Source organism: Lepus europaeus, unplaced genomic scaffold (genome assembly GCF_033115175.1).
Source record: "Lepus europaeus isolate LE1 unplaced genomic scaffold, mLepTim1.pri SCAFFOLD_80, whole genome shotgun sequence".
Classification (NCBI taxonomy): Eukaryota; Metazoa; Chordata; class Mammalia; order Lagomorpha; family Leporidae; genus Lepus; species Lepus europaeus.
The window spans coordinates 841696-866381 of NW_026909609.1; the positions used below are offsets into that span (position 1 = coordinate 841696).

A 24686-nucleotide genomic window follows, 5' to 3' on the forward strand; every position below is an offset into this window, starting at 1 on the left:
ACAGTGCATTATTTTTTTCTCACAATTCCCTAGTGTTCAGTGTTTCAGGTCCTTATTTATTTCTGATCTCTGCTTATTGTATATCAGGATTCATATATTTTTTTCCAGGTTTTAAATTGGGGGATTTGTTTTGTTTTTGTCGAGTTTTACAAGTTCCTGATAGATTTTGCATGCAGTTCCTTAAGATATGTATTTTCTAACACCAATAACCACAAATTGCAAATTTAATAGGTCATTTTGTATCAAAAGGTCAATTAATAAAGCACCTAGAATTTTTTTAAAAAAATATGTATTTTCTGGGGTCAGTGTTGTGGCATAGAAAGTAAAGCGCTACTGCCTACAGTGCCAGTATCCCATATAGGTGCCAGTTCAAGTCCCAGCTGCTCCACATCTGATCCTGCTCCCTGCTAATGTCCTGGAAAAGCAGCAGAAGATGGCCTAAGTGCCTGGGTCCCTGCACTCATGTGGAAGAAACAGTGCAGAGAATAGGGAGGAGGTACATGCTCAGAGGAGAAGAGGAGAGAAAGCTACCCGGGAAGCCCCATGGGAGGAGGGGAAACAGCTTGAACCAGAGTGGTGAGTGTTAACATGCACCAAAAGAACCACAGCCATGGAGAGCTTGAGCTGTTGGCATTTTTGAGACAATGTGGGGAGGTCTGTCTGTACCAATCCATGGGGATAGAGCCAGAGAGAGCCTGGTGTGGGTCTGGACTGGAGCCTAGTTGTTTGTGGTCATCTGCGGTTCTAGTGGAAGTGGAGGGGGATGGCTGATTCAAACCAACCTCTCTGAAACAGAACCGGCAACCTAGTCAAGAGAAGAAGTAGGAACCATTTTAAATCAGTAGTACAACTCAGAAGCCCACAGGCATGCACGTAACAGCTCACTGAAATGGGACACATGAATGCAGCACTGACAGCAGTGTCAGGCAGGCATTAAACCAGGGATTCTAGTGTGCACATAATCCAGAGTTAACAGTGGAGAGAATGGCCTGCAGTCCCCACTGCCTCAGAGCTTGGCGAGAAGGTGGCTGGGCAGCTATGAGAGAGAGGCCCTTGCACCAACAGCACCTTTTGTTCTCAGGATCTGTGGAGAGACCTATGTGCTAAGAATGTGGGGCCTCTGTGGCTACACAAAAAGGTATACAACATAGCTGGCTTTGGAGTTCTACCGTGCCCAACCTTGGTGTTACCCTGGAAACTTGCCCCACCCTAGAGAATTGACCACAGCCACCAGACCACATCCACCAACACCTCCTGGTATTCACTGAAAGGTCAGACATTGAATGAAGCCACAGCAGTATAACCCCAAAGATAAGAACCAACAGAAGAAAAGATTCTCCACAAAGGCCAAAAAAAAAAAAGTCAAAGTTCAAGAAACAAGAATAAGAAAGCATGACTCCCCAGAGGAAGATAATATTTCAATATTAGAATGCAAAGATGAAGAGATTGAGGAAATGCCATAAGTGGAATTTTAAAAAATTATCATAGGATTACTCAAAAAAATCAGAAACAAATCCATTACTTAAAGAAAACAATACATTACATGCATGAAAATATTTACCAGGAAATTGAGAATATAAAGGGAAATCCAAATGGAAATTTAGAAATGAAGAATTCAGTGGATCAAATAAAAAATGTGGTGGAAAGTCTTAGCAGACTTAAGAGGCAGAAAAAAGAATAGCCAAAGTAGAAGATAAATGTTTGTAAATCTTACAGTCAGACAAAAAAAGAAACAAGAAGAAAATAGACAACTTAAAAACAGTGTTGGAGATCTATGGGATACTATTAAACAACCCAACATACAGCTCTCAGGAGTTACTGAAGGAGTGGAAAGAGAGCATAGAAAGCCTATTTAGTGAAATAATTACAAAAATGCCCCTAGTTTGGAGAAAGAAGGGATGTTTAAGTTGAGGAAGCACACAGAACTCCTAATAGACATGAGCAGAAATGACCCTCACCACAACACATTGTAGCCAAACTTTCCACAGTAATACATAAAGAAAACATCCTAAAATGGCATGAGAGAAATGCCAGATAACTTTCAGAGGATCACCAATTGGTCTTAGAGCTGAATTCTCATCAGAAATCCTGCTGACCAGAAGGGAATGGCAAAATATAGTCCAAGTCTTAAAAGGAAAAAAACAAAAACAAAAACAAAACCAAAACAAACTCAGCTGGCACCACAGCTCAATAGGCTAATCTTCCACCTGGGGCACCAGCACCCCAGGTTCTAGTCCTGGTCAGGATGCCAGATTCTGTCCCAGTTGTTCCTCTTCCAGGCCAGCTCTCTGCTGTGGCCCAGGAGTGCAGTGGAGGATGGCCCAAGTGCTTGAGCCCTGCACCTGGATGGGAGACCAGGAGAAGCACCTGGCTCCTAGCTTCGGATCAGCATGGTGCACCAGCTGTGGTGCACTGGTAGTGGTGGCCATTGTGGATGTGAACCAACGGAAAAGGAAGACTTTTCTCTCTGTCTCTCTCTCACTGTCCACTCTGCCTGCCAAAAAACAAAACAAAACAAAACAAAAACAAAACTGCCAACCCAGAATACTGTACCCCACAAAACTTGCATTTATGAAAGAAGACAAAATAAAGACCTTCCATAACAAATAGAAATTGAAAGAATTTGTTGACATCTATCCAGCCTTACAGAAGATGTTTAAGAATGTGCTTCACGCAGAAACACAGAAAGACAGCTATCATTATGAAAGAATGAGGAGGCAAAAACATCACCAGTAGAAATATGAAGGAAATACAAAGTAAACAATAAAAACATTTATGTTAAAATGGCAGGGCCAAGTTTTTAATTATTAAAAATCACCTTGAAGCTAAATGGCCTCAGTTCTCTAGTTAAAAGATACAGAATGGCTGATTTGACTAAAAAACAAGGTCCACCTACTTGCTGATTTCAAGAAACACATCTTACCACAAAGATACAACAAATGAAGATGACAATACCTATGGGTTACAACAAAAGCAGTGTTAAGAGGGAAGTTCATAGCAATCAGTGTCTACATGAAGAAACTGGAAAAGTACCAAATAAATGAGTTATCAATGCATCTCAAGGGCCTTGAATATCAACAATAAATCAAACCCAAAATGAGTAGAAGGAAATAACTAAAATTAGAAAAAAATAAACAATTGAAACAAAAACTACAGAAAATCAGTGAAATGAAAAGCTGTTTTTTGATAAAATAAACAAAATAGATATACCATTGGTGCAATTAACCAAAAGAAGAAGGAAAAGACTCAAATCAAAAACATCGGAGATGAAAAAGAAAATGTAACAACAGCTACCAGAGCTAAAAGAATCATCAGAAATTATTTAAAAAGCTGTATGCCAACAAAGTAGGAAACCTAGAAGAAATGGATAGATTCCTAGAAAGATTCAATCTACCAAAATTAAGTCATGAAGATACAGAAAATCTAAACTGACAAATAAACAAGATGGAGATTAAAGCAGTAATAAAGAGCCTCCCAACAAAGAAAAACCCCAGACCCAACAGATTCACTGCTGAATTCTACCAGACATTTAAAGAATGAATTTCAAATCTTCTCAATGTATTCAAAACAATTTTAAAGGAAGAAATCCTCCCAAACTCATTCTTAAAAGCCTGCATCACCTTAATACCCAAACCTAGAAACGATGTGATACAAAAAGAGAACTATAGACCAATTTCCCTGAAAACATAAATGCAAAAATCATCAACAAAATATTAGCCAATTAAGTCCAACAACACAACAGAAGGACCATCCACCCTGACCAAGTAAAATCAAGGTGATACATCACATTAACAAATTGAAGAAAAAAAAACCATATGATTATCTCAATAGACACAGAGAAAGCATTTGAAAAATTCAACACCCTTTCATGATGAAAACTTTAAGCAAATTTCACGTAAAAGGAACATTTCTCAACACAATCAAGGCAATTTATGACAAATCCACAGCCAGCCATCCTACTGAATGGGAAAAAGTTGGAAGCATTCCTACTGAGATGTGGAACCAGATAAAAATGCAGACTCTCGCCATTGCTTTTAAATATAGTCCTGAAAGTTTTAGCCAGAGTCGTTAGGTGAGAAAAAAATGAAAGGGATGCAATTTGGGAAGGAGAAAGTGAAACTATCCCTATTTGCGGAAGACATGATCTTATATATAGGAGATCCAAAGGACTGCACTAAGAGAGTATTGAAACTCCAGAAGAGTTTGTCAAAGTAGAGGATATAAAATCAATACCCCCAAATCAATAACCATTGTATACACAATGCCACAGCTGAGAAAGAACTTCTAAGATTAATCTCATTCACAAAAAAAAAAAAATCAAAATACCTTGAAATAGATGTCAAAGATCCCTATGATAAGAACTGCAAAACATTAAAGAAATAAGATATAAAAAATGGAAAAATCTTCCATGTTCATGGATTGGAAGAATCCTGTTTCCCATGGGAGCCTGGCACCCATGACCAATGGCATCATGCCCAACCAGGCCATGCTGGGGTGGCAGCCCCCAGCTCCTCATCTGAGCCTCCTGGGTCACAGGGCACTATGGCCCACCAATGCAGTGGGGCACTCCCTCACACAGACATCTTGGTGGCCCCCATAACAAGGAAGATTACAGATGCATGGGGGCAACACAGGTCTCCTTTTCCCGCTGCTCCCCTCCAGAGACCCTACTCAGCCCATACCTGCAAGTTGCCAGCTGTCTGGGCCAGCTCCAGGTCCCTGGAAGGGATGTCATCTTATGCCCCAGGGCCTGATGTTGCAGGGGGTACCCGTGCAGCAGATGTTGGCCTCACCCACACAGGCCCAAGTTTTCCAGGGGCAGCTGCAGCCAGCAGCCAGACAATGGGGCTCTCAGCTACTGGGGCCTGTCGCCCTGCCCTCGGTGGAGACTCTGAGCCTGCTGGATGAGCAGCTGTCCAGCCAGAGTTTGGTGAGATGCCTAAAACTTTGGCAATCTGGATGGCTGTGAGTAGGGCTCTCAGGCTCTCAGGCAGGCCCAGAGCCAGTCTTCAGCCAGTACAAATACCATGCTCTCCTAGACCTGCTGAAGACCTCCCCACTGCAGCAAGTTTAGGGGATACCAGGTGATATGTGTTTGGGCACAGGGGCCTCCCTCCTGAAAGAAGTGTCCAAAATGGTGGGGAGCGTGTGGCAGGAGGGGTAGGTGGGAGGGTTGTTGGGGTAGGGAAGGGGAGAGAGTCAGATAGCACCAGAGCCAGGATTCTGGGGCTCAAGGAGCCAAAGGCCATGGATGGGGTCACACCTATGGGGTTCTGAGGCTGGGGAAAATACATGGCCAGCTGTGGCCATACATGAGGTCCGGGACCCAGCAGGTGCAGAGCACACTGCCATGTCTCATGGAATGCCTGTGGGAAGACACACCTTCCTGGGCCCAGGAGGCACCTGGTGTGGAAGCAGGGAAACCCAGCATGGGGGGCATTCAGGGTGTGGAGAGTTGTCAGTGTAGGGCCAAGCAGCGGGGGGACCTTCCCTCCAGTGATGACCACTGCCAGAGGTGTCTGTAGCCAGGATGAAGCCCTCAGAGAACTGGGGAAGGGTGGAGGTCTGCTTGGGCTCAGGCTCTGTCTCTCCTCCCCACCCCCCAGACAAACACACACGGATCTCCACATCACCCTCAATCTCTTTTCTGGCTCCAGTCCCCAGCCTCCTTCCCAGAACAGTGGCTGGAAGCCTGCAGGCCCAGGTTAAGGCTTGGGCAGTCAGCTTCTGAGTAGGCCATGGCTTTGCCTCCTCGTGCCACCTAGTGGCCACAAGCAAAGTTCTGAAGCCACCTGTAGGTTTGATGCCTGAGCCCAGTTCACTGCATGGAATCCCAAGATTCCTGCTTTCACTGGAAGGTAGGCCTTGGATCATATTCTCCATCACCCTCTGGAAACCTGGTTCTTCACCAGATCTGCTGGGTGCCCCGACCCTGGCCCTGCCACACTACTTCTCTGAGATCACAGGAGAAAAGCCCCATCCCTTGGGAACAAACAGACAAGTTGCCCCCATATCTATCTTTTTTTTTTTTTAATTTTTTTTTTTTATTTTTGACAGGCAGAGTGGACAGTGAGAGAGAGACAGAGAGAAAGGTCTTCCTCTTGCCGTTGGTTCACCCTCCAATGGCCGCCGCGGCAGCGCGCTGCGGCCGGCGCACCGCGCTGATCCGATGGCAGGAGCCAGGTGCCTCCCCTGGTCTCCCATGGGGTGCAGGGCCCAAGCACTTGGGCCATCCTCCACTGCACTCCCGGGCCACAGCAGAGAGCTGGCCTGGAAGAGGGGCAACCGGGACAGGATCGGCGCCCCGACCGGGACCAGAACCCGGTGTGCCAGCGCCGCAAGGCAGAGGATTAGCCTAGTGAGCCGCGGCGCCGGCCCCCATATCTATCTTATGTCTCTCCCCATCCCCCACCCCATTACACATTATCACCTCCTCCCCTCCACTGCACTCTCCACTCCCCAATCCCACCCCAGGACAGGATTGCTGTTCTCCTGCTCATCCTGTTGCCAGCAATACATGGAGGTATCCTTACTGGTCACCACACCAGCGATGTTGCAAAGTCCTTAAGCACACGCATTGGAAATGGGTAAGGGCATCCTGGTGCCCCACTTGCATGGCCTGCCTTGTCGCTTACCAGTGGCTGTAGCCAACAAAATGATCTGTGGTGGCCAAGGTCATTGCTAGGTCCCAGGACCTTTGGGTGATACACAGGCAACCACCTTCATGCAATCACTTCTTCACACATCCCTCGAGTAGATGAGGCAGTCCTGTGGACTTTGCCCAAAGGATCCCTTCCCACCCAAGCACACAGGTCTCCCTACCAATCCTCCTACCTGTCTCCCTGCTGTTCATCCTTGTGTTTCTGCTTTCGTTGCATTTTTCCCATGCCCTTGCTGTGACCTTAGAGGTTGCTGTGCTGGTCTCTAGATCCAAAAGTCCCACCCAAAACTGACCCCAGCCCAGCCCACCCACCCCACCAACACCAGTGGTACAACAGCTTTCTCTGTCTCTCTGGCTCTTGCTCTTTCTCTCTTTACTTCTCTTTCTTTCTCTCACACACACAGGCACCCAGATCCATGTATTTCAGTTTATAAAAACATGCTAGTGGTATGTGTTTAGTGTAGCAATCAAGAAACTTGTGTTGCATATTGTTGGGTCTGGGTTCATTTCATGGTTTTGATCCTGACTCCAACTTCCTATTAAAGAAGATCTTGGGAAGCCATGGTGATGGCTCAAGACCAACATGGAAAACCTGGATTGAGTTGCCAGCTCTTGGGTTTAGACCTAATCTCTCCCTGGAAGTTGTGAGCATTTGGTAAATGAACCTGTGAATATGAGTTCTTTCTTCCTCTCAGTGTCCTTTGCTTTCTCTGAAGTAAAATCTTAAGAAATATAATTCATCAGACAGAAAGAGCAACATAGCTTTGGATATCAGACCATGTCAGGAAAAGTTTGAAAGCAGTTGAAGGTACGGCAAAATATTTACTTTCTTTATTCCCATGTGATCTAATAGATAAAAGTTTATTAAATTGATAATACCAATAATTAACAGGGTTACAATTTCTGATAGCTAAAAAGGATGACAAATTATATGCAGTATAGAAGAGTTGAGAATACTTATTTATAATATATTTGAGCTTTTCAAAAATAATATTTTTGAAATTTAACACAGATTACTTGAAAATGTGTACTGCCAACTCCAGTGAAATTACCCAAGCAAAAATTGAGAAGACACATATGCTCCAAATCTTAAGAATGGAGAACAAATGGAATCCTATGTTATGTTCAGTTAAAAGGAGAAGAGGGGTTGGGTATTTGGCATAACCATTAATCATTTAAATTATACAATTTTATTTTTATTTTTAGTTAATAATTGTGCAAATTATGGGGTACAGTGTGATATTTACCTCTTTGTGTGCACCAAAAATCACTTCATAAATTTATTTTTTTAAGATTTATTTTCATTTATTTGAAAGAGAGAGTTACAGAGAGAGGCTGGTTCACTCCCCAGATGGCTGCAACAGCCAGAGCTATGCCGATCCGAAGCCAGGAGCCAGGAGCTTCTTCCAGGTCTTCCACGTGGGTGCAGGGGCCCAAGGACTTGGGCCATCTTGTACTGTTATCCCAGGCCATAGCAGAGAGCTGCATCGGAAGAGGAACAGCCGGGACTAGAACCAGCGCCCATGTAGGATACCAGCACTTCAGGCTAGGGTTTTTTTTTTTTTTTAACTGTTCCTTACTGCATTTCATTTTTGAAAACCCACAAGACTATTCATGAACTCAATTACAAACAGGGTGTACAAAACCACCAACCATGCCGGCGAAACCAGGCCAGGGTTTTAACCCACTGCACCACAGTGCCAACCTCTTCATAAATTTATTTTAAAATATATAATCCTGACACTGGGGTGGTACTGTGGAGTAGAAGGCTAAGCCTTTGCCTTCAGTGCTGGCATCCCATATAGGTGCTAACTTCATTAATCACAATAGAATTAATATTACATTAATATTACATTCTGAAGGAGTTAACATAAAGAAAATACTAATTATTGTGAGATTATAGAACAAAGAGTCATCTCATTTAGGTCTAGTAAGAATTTAAATTTGAAAAAAAAATTGAAAAAGAATTTCAGGATACTTTTTAAAACTAAACATATCCATATGTAGGGCCTAGCAGTTCCTCCCCTAGATATATACCATTTCTTTGCAACTGGTAATTTAAAGACAATTGTCTACCTGTAGCATAAAACATTTATTAATTAATTTCACTATATAAAATATAACACAGGCTATGTGGCAGGAAGTTTTCCTGAGCTGTGGATACAGCAGAGAAAGAGTGGGATGCAGCTCCTGAGTTATGCTCAAGGTTGGCAGCCCTTGACTTCCTCTTCCTCCTCCTCTTCCTGAGGGTGGTATTTTGTCCTGGTGGTGATAAGCCCACTTTTGCCTAGGCATGATCTTACAGGATACAAGGCAAGATTATAGATGGGTTCTGTGCCCCTGGATCTATTCCATGGGAGAAAACTGTCCAACCTCCTAGGATTGACTACAAACGAACTTTGATATAGGACAGAGATGATTTCAGTTACTAAAGCTATTGTTATTTGGTCTCTGCCAAAGCAGCCAATTCAATATCTTACTATATAATTTGTAAATTAATTACTATTATTACTATGTGTACATGAAAATATGATTGATAAATATGTCTTCTTATCTATGTAAATTAATATTAGAGAATTATTTATATAATCTCCCTCAACTTTGAGCATACAGCATCTAAAGAGAAGTATAAAGTTTGTAGTATAAAGTTTAATTGAAGTGAATTTCTCTACCATCACACCTTGTTCCATATGCTAATTTATTTTGTGATAGAGTAGAGTAGCACAGAAAGCAGCCACTCTCTACTGAGATGAAGTCAACACAATACAGGTTGCCAGTTACTGGTCATAGATTCTACCAAACCCTAATTAAGGCCATTACAAGGAAAATTAACTATAAAATGATCAAATTCTGTAATTCCTTTTTTTTGACAGGCAGAGTTAGATAGTGAGAGAGACAGAGAGAAAGGTCTTCCTTTTCTGTTGGTTCACTCCCCAAATGGCCACTATGGCCGGCACACCAATCCGAAGCCAGGAACAAGGTGCTTCCTCCTGGTCTCCCATGTGGGTGCAGGGGCCCAAGCACTTGGGCCATCCTCCACTGCCTTCCCGGGCCACAGCAGAGAGCTGGATTGGAAGAGGAGTAACTGGGACAGAATCGGGTGCCCCAACTGGGACTAGAACCCGGGGTTCAGGCGCCGCAGGTGGAGGATTAGCCTGTATTTCCTATCACACTTTATAGGCAAATATTGTAAAAACATGAATTTGAATTTTATTCTGATTGTAGTTTTTGTAATTGCTTATTTTCATATAGATTGCAACAAAACTTTATTAAAAGCAAAAGAATCAGTATTAAAAACAACCACTGACATTAGGATTTGAAAAAAGTACTATTTATTACATTTATAATTATTTGGTGAATAATTTTGAATCCTTACAAATAGATTATGATATTCAATAAGGATTTATGCTTGCATAGCCCATCTGATCAAATCTATTCCTGATTGAACTTGAATATTTATATCACTATTAGCAATCTCAAAAGAAACATTGGGCATCCCCATGCCATGGCTTATGTAGCAAAGCACTGGGATTGTGACTGATCTAAACAATTAGCTATGGTTTGACAGAGGCAAATCAAGTTTCTCTGGAAAATATGGTGGCTTTTGGAACATAGAATTACAATTAAGGAAAGCTAGAAATTTGCATAAACATTCTGAACAGAAATAGGCCCTCAGAAAGTGATAGGAATATTTTCCTTGGTAATGCTGAAAAGTCTGCACTGCTGAAGATAAAAATGATGAAATACAAACCCTGGATGTGAGAAAAAACTGTTTTTAAAGATTTATTTATTTTATTTGAAAGTCAGAGCTAGACATAGAGAGATGAAGAGGCAAAGAGAGAGAGGTCCTCCACCCACTTGTTCACTCCCCAATTTGCCACAATGGTCAGAGCTGTGTTGATCCTAAGCCAGAAGACTGGAGCCTCTTCCAGGTCTCCCATTCAGGTACAGGGGCCCAATGATTTGGGCCATCTTCTGCTTTCCCAGGCCATAGCAGAGAGCTGGATTGGAAGTGGAACAACCAGAACTAGAACCAGAGCCCATATGGGATGCCAGCACTGCAGGTGGTAGCTTCACCTGCTAGGCCACAATGCCAGACCCAGAAACTTTTCTTTCTTGTCCCTCTGAAGTTACTTTGTATAAATAGTATTGTCTTTCTTTTATCCAGACATTATTGTTGGTTTTGTTGTTCTTCCTCGGTATACTAAGGATGAGAACATTTGTTTGGTGACTGCAAATTCCCATATTGTGCTTAGTAAATACTGGGTGTTTAAAAAAAAGTGATTAAATCAAATTGAAAATTGATCCCAGTAAAAAATAAGAGTGGGAATAAGAGAGGGAGGAGATGTACAGTTTGGCACATGTTCCCACAGACTTACTCTTAAGTGTGAAGCTAAAATCTTGCCATGGGACTCCGAATCCCATTAAGCTGGGTGGAACTAATGCCATCTTACTAGTTAAAGTGATCATTTTAAGTGCACTGATCATAAAGATAGGAATAAGTGTCAAAGGGATCACAATAAATAAATAAGACCAAGTTTCTGCTAATAATAATAGATAAAATTAAAAAGGAGAGAATGATCCAACATGGGAAGCAGGCCAAACAGCAGATTCAGAGAATGACAAATGCCCTAAACAGCACTCTAGGCTCAGAATCATCCCTTAAGGCATTTGGATCTGGCTAAAAACCCATTACAGCATTTCAGGCATGGAAAGCCAAGATACTGTGGGAAAAATATGGCCTACATGAAAGAACTCTGATAGTGAGATCCAAGTGGAAAGAAGGGGCTATCAAAGAAGGAGGTACCTTTCTCTGAAGGGAGGAGAGAACTTACACTTTGATTATGGCCCTATCTAAATACTGACAGAGTTTGTGGACTGAAAATGCTTCCACAGCCTTAGCAGCTCATGACAAGAGCCTTGGGTGATTACTGACATCATAAATGAGAATGTTAATTGTTAAATCAACAACAGGAGTCAATGTGCATTAGTTCCCCATGTAGGACCTCTGTCCTTAATGAGTTGCACTATAAGAATTAACAGTAAAACTAGTCTTCAAAGAGCACTTTATACTTTGTGTGTCTGTGTGGGTGCAAACTGTTGAAATCTTAATATAGAGTTGGTCTTCTGTATAGAAAGATAATTAAGTTTCCCCCGACGCTCTTGATTCAATTCCCAAACAACTACAAGGCCTTGACTGGTAGCCACAGCAACATAATCATCATCATGTAAACAACAGGCAACCTGAGAAATTGCACCTTCCCTGTGTGAGAGCAGCAGCCTGTGCTTCCAGCCTTCTTTCTGAATGAGATGGAGTCCTCCTCCCGAGCTGCCCAGAGCCAGCCACTTCCGAGACACGGCTATGCTTGTGCACTTTAGGCGACTGGAGTCCAGCCTCAGGGCTGAGAGTAACGGATCCAGAGACTCAAACTCTGCCAGCACATGGCTGTAGGGTTCTGCTATGACTGGCACAAAAGTCATTTAGTCAGAAAGTCGAAACTTGTTCTCTGAGAGGCACAGTTTTCCTCAGTCCAAATAAAACCTTTTAAACAGCAGTAACTTTAAATACTGCACTCAGATTTCTTGAAGAGAGGAGCCCCAGCAACCAAGTTTTCAAACCAGGCTCACAGATCAGCAGCCCAGAAGTCTCAGCCCAGCTCCACCACATCCAGGTCTGGAGTTCCCAGTTCTCAAGTCAGGCACTCTCTCAATTCTCAATTCTCAATTTGGGAATTGAATCAAGAGCGTCGGGGGAAACCAGAACGAGCTTATGTGTCTTCAGAACACAAAGGCCGAAAAGTTACAGCTCTCTGTTGGGACACAGCTCTTCTTAGAGTGTTTGTAGGGGATCACGTGGGGAAAGTTTCTGCCATCAAACTCAACACTTCTAAACAAGCCAAGGGAGCGGCTGCCTTTGTGATATTTCCTGTTCAGACGATAACAACAGTCGACTCCTGTGTTGTCCAGTTAGATTATTTGGATGGAAGACTACTCATATCTTCACTTACTCGATCCTTCTTGTGTGACACTGAGAGGTAAATTGACCAACCACGATTCAGCAGAAATACAGAAGTAATGGAAGGAACTTAGAAGTTATGTAGCTCAAACCCTTATTCAGTTTTACAGATGTTAAAAAGGACCCAGTAAGGGAGGTGGGGCCGGCTGGATAGAGGAGGGAGAAAATCTGTTATGAGTCAGCTCTGGCCTGGGAACCCCAAGAGGAGATCAGGGGTGTACCCTCAGGAAGGAAAGTGGGGCCAAGCCTGGCACCTCTTGGGATAGAAAAACAGGGGCCAGGAGGTTGGAGCAAATGAACCCCGTGGCACCCTCACAGCCCCACTTCCTGCAGACTGAGGGCCATCAGGAGCCCTGCCTGCTGTGGCAGGACTATCCTTACGTTCCAGCTGCCTCCCCCAACAACCCTGGGGTTCTGGCACAGCCTGGACCAGGTCATCCCCCATCCCCTACCCCCCAATCCTCCACCCCCACCCTACCAACAAAAAGAAAATAAAAAGGACCCAGTTATAGGGAAGCTGATGTGGGAAAGTAGAGTAGAGGTGACTGAGACAATCCAGGCAGTGACTAAGACAGGTATTAACTGAACTCTACTGCAAGGCATGGGCTAAGTGCCAGGAGAGAAGGCCAAAGGCCAAAGGCCAAGACAAGTGTCTGCTAATACTAACTGATAGAATCAAAAAGGAGAGAAAGATCCAACATGGGAAGCGGGATACATAGCAGACTCATAGAATGGCAGATGTCCTAAACAACACTCTGGCCTCAGAATCAGCCCTTAAGGCATTCGGATCTGGCTGAAGAGCCCATGAGAGTATTGTAGGCATGGAAAGCCAAGATACCATGGAAAAGAAAAAAAAAAGACCTAAATGAAAGATCTCTGTGAGTGAGATCCCAGTGGAAAGAACGGGGCCATCAAAGGAGGAGGTACCTTTCTCCGAAGGGAGGAGAGAACTTCCACTTTGACTATGACCCTATCGGAATAAGATCAAAGTCAGCGAACTCTAAAGGCTTCCATAGCCCTGAAAACTCATGACTAGAGCCTAGGGAGATTACTGACGCCATGTCAGATTGTTAAGTCAGCAACAGGAGTCACTGTGTACTTACACCCCATGTGGGATCTGTCCTTAATGTGTTGTCTAATGTGCAGTGATGCTATAACTAGTACTGAAACAGTATTTTTATACTTTGTGTTTCTGTGTGGGTACAAACTGATGAGGTCTTTACTAATTTTATACTGAATTGATCTTCTGTATATAAAGATAATTGGAAATGAAAAAAAAAACAACCTGGTGTTAAATTGGAAATGGCATAGAAAATTAATTAATTTTTAAAAAAATATTATGTAGGATCTCTGTCTTTAATGTGCTGTACACTGTTATTTAATGCTATAACTAGTACTCCAACGGTAGTTTTTTCACTTTGTGTTGCTATATGGGGCAAACTGTTGAAATCTTTACCTAATATATACTAAACTGATATTCTGTATATAAAGAGAATTGAAAATGAATCTTGATGTGAATGGAAGGGGAGAGGGAGTGGGAAAGGGAAGGGTTGCGGGCGGGAGGGAAGTTATGAGAGGGGGGAAGCCATTGTAACCCATAAGCTGTACTTTGGAAATTTATATTCATTAAATTAAAAAAAGATAATTAAGTAATTAAAAATTAATCTTAATGAACAATGGTATGGGAGAGGGAGTAGGAGGTGGCATGAGAGTGGGGGTGGGAGGGTGGGTATGGAGGGAAGAATCGCTATATTCCTAAAGCTGTATCTATGAAATTTATATTTATTAAATAAAAGCTTTCTAAAATATTGTTATTGACTGAATAAATGGATAAATTACATTTGCATCTAAGAATTATTATTTATAATAAAGTCAAAAAGGACTTACCCTGTTTTGATGATATCCCAATGGAGAAATAGGTATTACACTAAGAGTTTTTCACTTTATAATATGAAAAAAGAAGATAACTATGGAAAACTGCTTGATACTTTTTTTATTCTTGTAGACCTATTTATCTAGTCTGGCAGTAGTAAAATCCTTCATTTTGCAGAACTATGACATTAGTTGCAAAGCTATTTGAATTAACATGATTTATGAATGTATGAACATATGTTTAGAAATATGACAAATTTCTTACACAATTTTGAAGTTAACATAGAAAATTTAAAAAATCTCAAAAATTATAACAAATATTGTATAGAAGAAAAACTGAATGATGAAAGTTAATGTTTAAGATGTTCTGCACTGCTGAAAGGTGAATATTCTTGACTGTCATGAGAACCTATTCATGTGAAATTCCATGAAAAAGGAATGCAGTTTCACCAAACATGAATTTTAGTTTACTTCCAATAATTTTAACAATTTCAATTGACACACATTCAAAAATAGGAATACCAATTTGTGTAGAAGCAGTTCAATATGCTGTTTAAGGATATGGTTTAGGGACAAGATTTATATTTGCAACATAGAAGTAAAGCAAATCATGTAACATTGTGAAGCAATGAGTCTTCATTTAACAGATGAGTTACCATAAAATGTGTCAGATCCCCCCAGAGTGTAAATAATACAGATTTGACAGCTACATTTGTTATCTAATGTCTTATTACCACTCACATGTTTACTCAGCATGGCAGATTTAAAAATATATAACAAATAGGAAGTTTTTCAATGTAATATATTATAACCTGTTATGCAGCTAAAGCAGGTGTGTCCTGTAAATATTTTTTCTTAACAATATTGACAGTAATTTCTTGATACCACAAACTACAAAAAAGAAATACAAATCATATTATAAGGCAGAGATACCTGAATTAAATATTGGATTGTTTAAAAGATCATTTAAAAGGCCTATCAGGAGACAGGTTTCATAGTGGGTTGCCTTTCAGTATTTCATAGGCTGTGATATTTGTAAGAATCTTGTAACAGTAAATGCTAGGATACTCTAAAAATTTCTAGGCTAAATAGATGAAATTTCTTACTGTAAATGTTTTAATGAGTTTATGTTCTCAGTTGTTTATCAGCTCATGTTAAATTTTTCAAGTTCATCAAAGCTAAGAACTTGTTTACTATTAGGCCCTTTGCTGAGTGGGGCTAGTTTTGGAATTAATAAGGAATAGGGATGTTTTCTCTTTGTGTTAATAGCTTAAGAGTAATTTTGGTGTGATCTAAAAACCATGAGTTACTAGGAAGATGCTTATAAATAAATGTAGTTCAATCATTTGCCTATAATCCTTTATAACAACCTAGCCTGACCTCCACACACTATTGTGCATGAATAATTGCCATTTTTGGCAAAGACGACCTAGGAAAGGGGTCAGAATTCATCCTAGAGTTGCCAACTTCTTTTTTTTTTAACTTTTATTTAATGAATATAAATTTCCAAAGTACAGCTTATGGGTTACAATGGCTTCCCCCCTCCCGTAACTTCCCTCCCGCCCGCAACCCTCCCCTCTCCCGCTCCCTTTCCCCTTCCATTCATGTAAGGATTCATTTTCAATTCTCTTTGTATACAGAAGATCAGCTTAGTATATATTAGGTAAAGTTTTCAACATTTTGCCCATATAGCAATACAAAGTGAAAAAAACTACCATTGGATTACTAATTATAGCATCAAATAGCAATGTACAGCACATTAAAGACAGAGAACCCACATGATTTTTTTTTCAAATTAATTAACTTTCTATACCATTTCCCCTTCAATACCAGGTTGTTATTTTTTTTTTCATTTCCAATTCTCTTTATATACAGAAGATCACTTCAGTATATCATTAGTAAAGAGCTCATCAGTTTGTGCCCACACAGAAACGCAAAGTATAAGGATAAAGTATTACATTCTATATCTAGAGTCAAGACCTAAGCTGATCAGGTCATTGTTTCTTATAGTGTCCATTTCATTTCAGCAGGTTTCCCCTTTGGTGCTCAGTTAGTTGTCGCCGATCAGGGAAAACAAATGATATTTGTCTCTTTGGGACTGGCTTAATTCACTCAGCATGATGTTTTCCAGATCCCTCCATCTTGTTTCAAATGACTGGGTTTCATTGTTCCTTACTGCTGTATAGTATTCTGTGGAGTACATGTCCCATAATTTCTTTATCCAGTCTACTGTTGATGGGCATTTGGGTTGGTTCCAGGTTTTAGCTATTGTGAATTGAGCTGCAATAAACATTAATGTGCAGATGGCTTTTTTATTAGAAAAGTTAATTTCCTTTGGGTAAATTCCAAGGAGTGGGATGGCTGGGTTGTATGGTAGGGTTATGTTCAGGTTTCTGAGGAATCTCCAGACTGACTTCCATAATGGCTTAACCAGTTTGCATTCCCACCAACAGTGGGTTAGTGTCCCTTTTTCCCCACATACTCTCCAGCATCTATTGTTGGTAGATTTCTGGATGTGAGCCATTCTCACCGGGGTGAGGTGAAACCTCATTGTGGTTTTGATTTGCATTTCTCTGATTGCTAGTGATCTTGAACATTTTTTCATGTGCCTGTTGGCCATTTGGATTTCTTCTTTTGAAAAGTGTCTATTGAGCATGTTCCAAATTGTTCATCTCCTCCCTCTCTTTTTCCACTCTTAGATTTAACAGGGATCACTTTTCAGTTAAAATTTAAACACCTGAGAATAATTGTGTGTTAATTACTGAGTTCAACCAATAGTACTAGAACAACAAAAACAACAACAAATACTAAAAAGGATAAAGTACAATTTGGAACATGCTCAATCGGACTGGCCGCAAATGGTGGAGTTAGAAATGTGCAGGGGATTCCAACACAATTCCATCAAGATGGCATGTACCAATGCCATCGCACTAGTCCAAGTGATCAATTTCAGCTCACAATTGATAGCTCTGATAGGTCTAAGAGTCAAAGAGATCACACAAACAAGACAAGTATCTGCTAATACTAACTGATAGAATCAAAAAGGGAGAGAAAGATCCAACATGGGAAGTGGGATACACAGCAGACTCATAGGATGGCAGATGTCCTAAACAACACTCCGGCCTCAGAATCAGCCCTCAAGGCATTCAGATCTGGCTGAAGAGCCCATGAGAGTATAGCAGGCATGGAAAGCCAAGATATCATGGGAAAAAAAAAAAAGACCTAAATGAATGATCTCTGTGAGTGAGATCCCAGTGGAAAGAACGGGGCCATCAAAGAAGGAGATACCCTTCTCCGAAGGGAGGAGAGAACCTCCACTTTGACTATGACCCTATCGGAATAAGACCAAAGTCAGCGAACTCTAAAGGCTTCCATAGCCCTGGCAACTCATGACTAGAGCCTAGGGAGATTACTGACGCCATGAACAGGAGTGTCAAATTGTTAAGTCAGCAACAGGAGTCACTGTGTACTTACACCCCATGCGGGATCTGTCCCTAATGTGTCGTCTAAAGCCAAGTGATGCTATGACTGGTACTGAAACAGTATTTTTATACTTTGCGTTTCTGTGTGGGCGCAGACTGATGAGGTCTTTGCTAATTATATACTGAAGTGATCTTCTGTATATAAAGAGAATTGGAAATGAAAAAAAAAAAACAACCTGGTGTTAAAATGGAAATGGCATAGAAAATTAATTATTTTGAAAAAAAAATTATGTAGGATCTCTGTCTTTAATGTGCTGTACATTGCTATTTAATGCTATAATTAGTAATCCAATGGTAGTTTTTTCACTCGATGTTGCTATATGGGCAAAATGTTGAAACCTTTACCTAATATATACTAAATTGATCTTCTGTATACAAAGAGAATTGAAAATGAATCTTTACATGAATGGAAGGGGAAAGGGAGCGGGAGGGGGGAGGGTTGCGGGCGGGAGGGAAGTTATGGGAGGGGGGAAGCCATTGTAACCCACAAGCTATACTTTGGAAATTTATATTCATTAAATAAAAGTTTAATAAAAAAAATACATACAAAAAAAAAAAAAAGAAAAGTGTCTATTGAGGTCCTTGGCCAATCTCTTCAGTGGGTTGTTTCTTCTGTTGTTGTGGATTTTCTTGATTTCTTTGTATATTCTGGTTATCAACCCTTTATCTGTAGTATAGTTTGCAAATATTTTCTCCCATTCTGTCGGTTGCCTCTTCACTTTCCTGACTGTTTCTTTCGAAGTACAGAAACTTCTCAATTTGATGCAATCCCAAATGTTAATTTTGGTTTTGACTGCCTGTGCTCCTGGGGTCTTTTCCAAAAAGTCTTTGCCTGTACCTATATCTTGCAGGGTTTCTCCAATGCTCTCTAATAATTTGATGGTTTCGGGCCGTAGATTTAAGTCTTTAATCCACGTTGAGTGAATTTTTGTGTAAGGTGAAAGGTATGGGTCTTGCTTCAAGCTTCTGCATATGGAAATCCAGTTTTCCCAGCACCATTTATTGAATAGACTGTCCTTATTCCAGGGATTAGTTTTGGATTTTTGATCAAATATAAGTTGGCTGTAGATGTTTGGATTGATTTCTGGTGTTTCTATTCTGTTCCATTGGTCTATCCATCTGTTTCTGTACCAGTACCATGCTGTTTTGATAATAACTGCCCTGTAGTATGCCCTGAAATCAGGTATTGTGATGCCTCCGGCTTTGTTTTTGTTGTACTAGATAGCTTTGGCTATTCGATGTCTTCTGTGTCTCCATATGAATTTCAGTATCATTTTTTCCAGATCTGAGAAGAATGTCTTCGGTATCTTGATTTGTATTGCATTGAATGTATAAATTGCTTTTGGGAGAATAGACATTTTGATGATATTGATTCTTCCAATCCATAAGCATGGAAGATTTCTCCATTTTTTGGTATCCTCTTCTATTTCTTTCTTTAAGGTTTTGTAGTTTTCATCATAGAGTTCTTTAACGTCCTTGGTTAAGTTTATTCCAAGGTATTTGATTGTTTTTGTGGCTATTGTGAATGGGATTGATTTTAGAAGTTCTTCCTCAGCCGTGGCATTGCCTGTGTATACAAAGGCTGTTGATTTTTGTGGATTGATTTTATATCCTGCTACTTTGCCAAACTCTTCGATGAGTTCCAATAGTCTCTTAGTAGAGTTCTTTGGGTCCCCTAAATAAAGAATCATATCATCTGCAAAGAGGGATAGTTTGACTTCTTCCTTCCCGATTTGTATCCCTTTAATTTCTTTTTCTTGCCTAATAGCTCTAGCTAAAACTTCCAGAACTATATTGAATAGCAGTGGTGAGAGTGGGCATCCCTGTCTGGTACCAGATCTCAGCGGAAATGCTTCCAACTTTTCCCCATTCAATAGGATGTTGGCCGTGGGTTTTTCATATATTGCTTTGATTGTATTGAGGAATGTTCCTTCCATACCCAGTTTGCTTAGAGTTTTCATCATGAAAAGGTGTTGTATTTTATCAAATGCTTTCTCTGCGTCTATTGAGAGAATCATATGGTTTTTCTTCTGCAGCCTGTTAATGTGGTGTATTACGTTGATTGTTTTGCGGACGTTGAACCATCCTTGCATACCAGGGATAAATCCCACTTGGTCTGGGTGGATGATCTTTCTGATGTGTTGTTGCATTCTATTGGCCAGAATTTTATTGAGGATTTTTGCATCTATGTTCATCAGGGATATTGGTCTGTAATTCTCTTTCAATGCTGCATCTTTTTCCGGCTTAGGAATTAAGGTGATGCTGGCTTCATAGAAAGAATTTGGGAGAATTCCTTCTTTTTCGATTGCTCTGAATAGTTTGAGAAGCATTGGAGTTAGTTCTTCTCTAAATGTCTGGTAGAACTCAGCGGTGAATCCATCTGGTCCTGGGCTTTTCTTTGTTGGGAGGGCCTTTATTACTGTTTCAATTTCTGTGTCAGTTATGGGTCTGTTTAGGTTTCCTATGTCTTCCTGGCTCAATTTAGGTAGGTTGTATGTGTCCAAGAATCTGTCCATTTCTGATAGATTTCCCTGTTTGCTGGCATACAAGTCCTTGTAGTAATTTCTGATGATTCTTTTTATTTCTGTGGTGTCTGTTGTTATGTTTCCTTTTTCATCTCTGATCCTATTGATTTGGGTCTTTTCTCTTCTTTTTTTAGTGAGTTGGGCCAATGGGGTGTCAATTTTGTTTATTTTTTCAAAAAACCAGCTCCTCGTTTGGCTGATTTTTTGTAATGTTTTTTTTGGATTCAATCCTGTTGATTTCTTCTTTGATTTTAATTATTTCCCTTCTTCTACTGGGTTTCGGTTTGGTTTGCTGCAGAATTTCTAGATCCTTGAGATGACTTGAAAGCTCATCTATTTGGTGCCTCTCCAATTTCTTGATGTAGGCACCTATTGATATAAACTTTCCTCTTAACACTGCTTTTGTTGTATCCCATAGGTTTTGGTATGTTGTGTTGTTATCCTAATTTACTTCCAGAAAATTTTTGATTTCTCTTTTAATTTCTTCTATGACCCATTGTTCATTCAGGAGCATGTTGTTCAATCTCCATGTGTTTGCACGTGCTCTGGGGATTCCCGAGTTGCCAACTTCTAATACTCATGTGTCTTGACTCAGAGCAAATGCATCCAATTCAAGATCATTTATGATTGAGTTTTTCAGTCTGGCATAAACTGAAGCCCTCAGAAACCACGAGTGAGGCTGGTGCACTTGAGCAGCCATTGTGCCAGCAGCTTGATCCTCATCGGCATTTTTTTTTCTTAAAGATTAATTCTTTTATTTGAAAGGCATCTGCTGGTTCACTCCTCAAATGCTCATAGGGTCGGAGCTGGGGTGTTCCGAAGCCAAGAGCCGGGGGCTTCTTCTGAGTCTCCCACCTGGGTACAGGGGCCCAAGGACTTGGGCCATCTTCTACTGCCTTCTTAGGCCATAACAGAGAGCGTGACCAGAAGTACAGCATCTGGCACTCGAACCAGAGTGCATATGGAGTGCCGGCACTGCAGGCAGCAGCTTTTCCCATTATGCCATAGTGCCGGCCCCCCTCATCGGCATCTTTTCTGGGCATTTGTTTAAGCTCAAGGTCTCTTTTTCTGCCATCATCTTCTTAGAAAGTGTTTTGTTCTCACAGAAACTGTAATAAAGCAGTGGAATTTACAGTTGTGAACAGGGGGTCAGGAAAATGTAAAAATGGTGCATTAGTGGTAGAGCCAGATGTTTGGTAGCTCCTTAGTGAAGGTGTATAGGGAGGCCAGGTGCAGGAAGACAGCAGGACCCTGGCTAAATCTCCAACAGTTTCCAAAGGTGGATCTCTTCGTTGCTAAGTGACTGCAACAGGGCTAGCTACAGACCTGCCTTCCCATAGTGTACATTTCCCTGGGCCCTCTGCAGAGATACGGGGCCGCGTGAGGAGAGACTATACCTTCAAACTAGGACTCTCAGCAGGCAGAGGGCTGCCTGCGAGTGCGCATTGTGACTGCCAGGCGAGAGGGAGGGAAAGCCTGGATGATTTCATTCTGGAGTGCCGCTGGTGGGAGGTGCCGGCGGGTGCCAGTGAGCACTTAGGCCCTGCCTGCCCAGCAACTTACTTCCCAATGCCCATAATAGGTATGTGGGTGCCTGCAAGGTACAGTCTTTTTGAGCTACCCTGCTCCCGAATGCGGCGTAATGCTGCACCTTGACCGCCAGGGACCCCTGGGTGCCAACAGCTAACACCTATAAGTGACAGAGGGAAAGTGCTTGGTTCACAGCTGTGCCACCAGACTGTGCTCCATAGCGCTCATAGAATGCCTGCTGCCCGCCTCGCTGAGGTCCCAGAAAATTAGTATGTCCTGGTTCTGCAGCCTACCCCCTGAGCACAGAACAGGGTACCCACCGAATCCCACCCTTCTCAGGATGCAGGGGTGCCACTGCACCCTCAGAGGGCCAGGCCGAGTCCCGCAGCCCCCGTACTGTGTGGCCAAGTCTACGCGGTCCCTTTCTGAAGTCAGTTGCCTTTCAGCTTAGGGTAGATGGGGAGGAACCTGGTGGTGACGGCTGGAATTAGAGGAAACCCCTCTGGGTGCATTTAAATTTCTGACTCCCTCAGATCTTTCCTTTGAAATTTACCTTTCAAGGTCTGAGATGAAAGAGTAAACAACACAGAGATTAAATCTATCTTTTGCAAAAATGAATGAACAATTAAAAAAACCAAAATGACATAAGCACAGTTTTGTGAATGAAACTTTGGACAGTGGTTGTTTATAAACACTTTTGAGAATAAGATTTGCAAATGAACTCTTCCAGGGTTGTTAGGTCAGAATTAGTTCAATGGTTACTCTAGAAAATTAGTGGAAATACAAAAATATGTTTAGAAAACATGGTTGTTTAAAGGGTTTCATTGATGCAGAGATGTGGAGTAGTTTATATTTTGAAGGCTTAGTGAGAGCCAGCAGCCAGGAGCTTCTTCTGGGTCTCCCACGTGGGTTTAGGGGCCCAAGGACTGGGGTAGTTCTCCACTGCTTTCCCAGGCCACAGCAGAGAGCTGGATCAGATGTGGAACACCCAGTACTCAAACTAGCACCCATATGGGATGTGGGCACTGCAAGCGGTGCCTTTACCCACTACACCACAGTGCCGGCCCCTCAGGTAGATTTTTAAGTGTCCTTTCTGGGTCCAGCGCTGAGTTGCAGCAGGATAAGCAACTGCCTGCAGTGGAGTCACAGACACTCCACTTCAGATCCAGCCTCCTAATAATTACTCACAGTAGGAAGACCCAGATGAAGCCTCTGTCCCCTGGCTTCAGCTTGGCCTAACCCTGGTGGAGGCAGCCATTTCGGAGTGAATCAGCAAGTGGAAGTGCTCTCTTTATTTCTGTCTCTCTCTTTCCCTCTCTCTGTCTCTCTCTCTCTCAACTCTGCCTTTCAAATACATAAAAATAATTTTTTTTTTGACAGGCAGAGTGGATAGTGAGAGAGAGACAGAGAGAAAGGTTTTCCTTTTTGCAGTTGGTTCACCCTCCAATGGCCGCTGCAGCCGGCGCATCGTGCTGATCTGAAGCCAGGAGCCAGGCGCTTCTCCTGGTCTCCCATGCGGGTGCAGGGCCCAAAGACTTGGGCCATCCTCCACTGCCTTCCCATGCCATAGCAGAGAGCTGGCCTGGAAGAGGGGCAATTGGGATAGAATCTGGCGCCCCAACCGGGACTAGAACCCGGTGTGCTGGCACTACAAGGCGGAGGATTAGCCTGTTAAGCCACAGCGCCGGCCTAAATCTTTTTTTTCAAAGTGTGCTTTCCTTGATCACAGGTATCATTTTATATGATACAACTACATGTGTACTGCAATATAAAAGATTAAATCCACACCTTCCCTTAAGATACATACATTACATACGAAAGCCATGTGCACAGTGTACAATAAATTATTTTATTCTGCTAGTTGTGTTTGCTCTGTCAGTGTACACATTTCATTAAGGATCAGTCAGTTTTGGACTTGGGTATGTTAAAGGTAGATGGGTATTAAAACAATTGAATGGAAGCTGCAGTAATGGACTTTGAGTTTTTGTGACTAAACTTTGGAGCTAGGAAAGGCATCATAATATTTAGCCAGTGATCAACTAGAGATCAAAATATATACAGTTGGAGATTTTTTTTTCTTATATTAAAGTTAGAAGTGCTACCTAGAGCTTGTCCCTTTCATGCCTATGTTCTCCTTAATTGGTACAACTTCCTAGTACAAATCATACTCTTGCACTTTATCTAAACCCTGGGTTACTTTTGAGGAAAAATAAATAAAAAAAGATGAGTTCCCAGAAGACCTCAATTCAATAAATCTGACTTTCTCAAAACTGAGGATTCCCTTCTTGGCATGGAGACTATTTCAAAAGTACATACATTTCCTCCTTGGACAGCTATGAAACACAATTCTATTGGAGTTGGTAAGAAATTTTTCATTTGTGAGAAGTGTAGAGAAGGAATTCAAAGTAGAATAGGGCAAAAAAAAGACCAAGTAAAGAAAACTCAACTCAGAAAAAAATGTAATTTGGATACCTCTGTTAGTAATATATTTGTACATTGTTAAAGGAGCAATTATTTGTGTTTAGAATGAAATTTAATGGTAAAATATGTGATGCCTTAAATTTTCTATAGAACTGCGTTTTGATATTTGAGTAACATAT

At 41.5% G+C, this 24686-nt stretch overlaps 1 pseudogene; it reads right to left on the bottom strand.

Moving 5' to 3' along the window:
• Nucleotides 1-2185: 2185 nt before the first annotated feature.
• Nucleotides 2186-24686, bottom strand: part of LOC133755703 (ATP-dependent RNA helicase DHX8-like) — a 49964-nt pseudogene continuing 27463 nt past the window's right edge.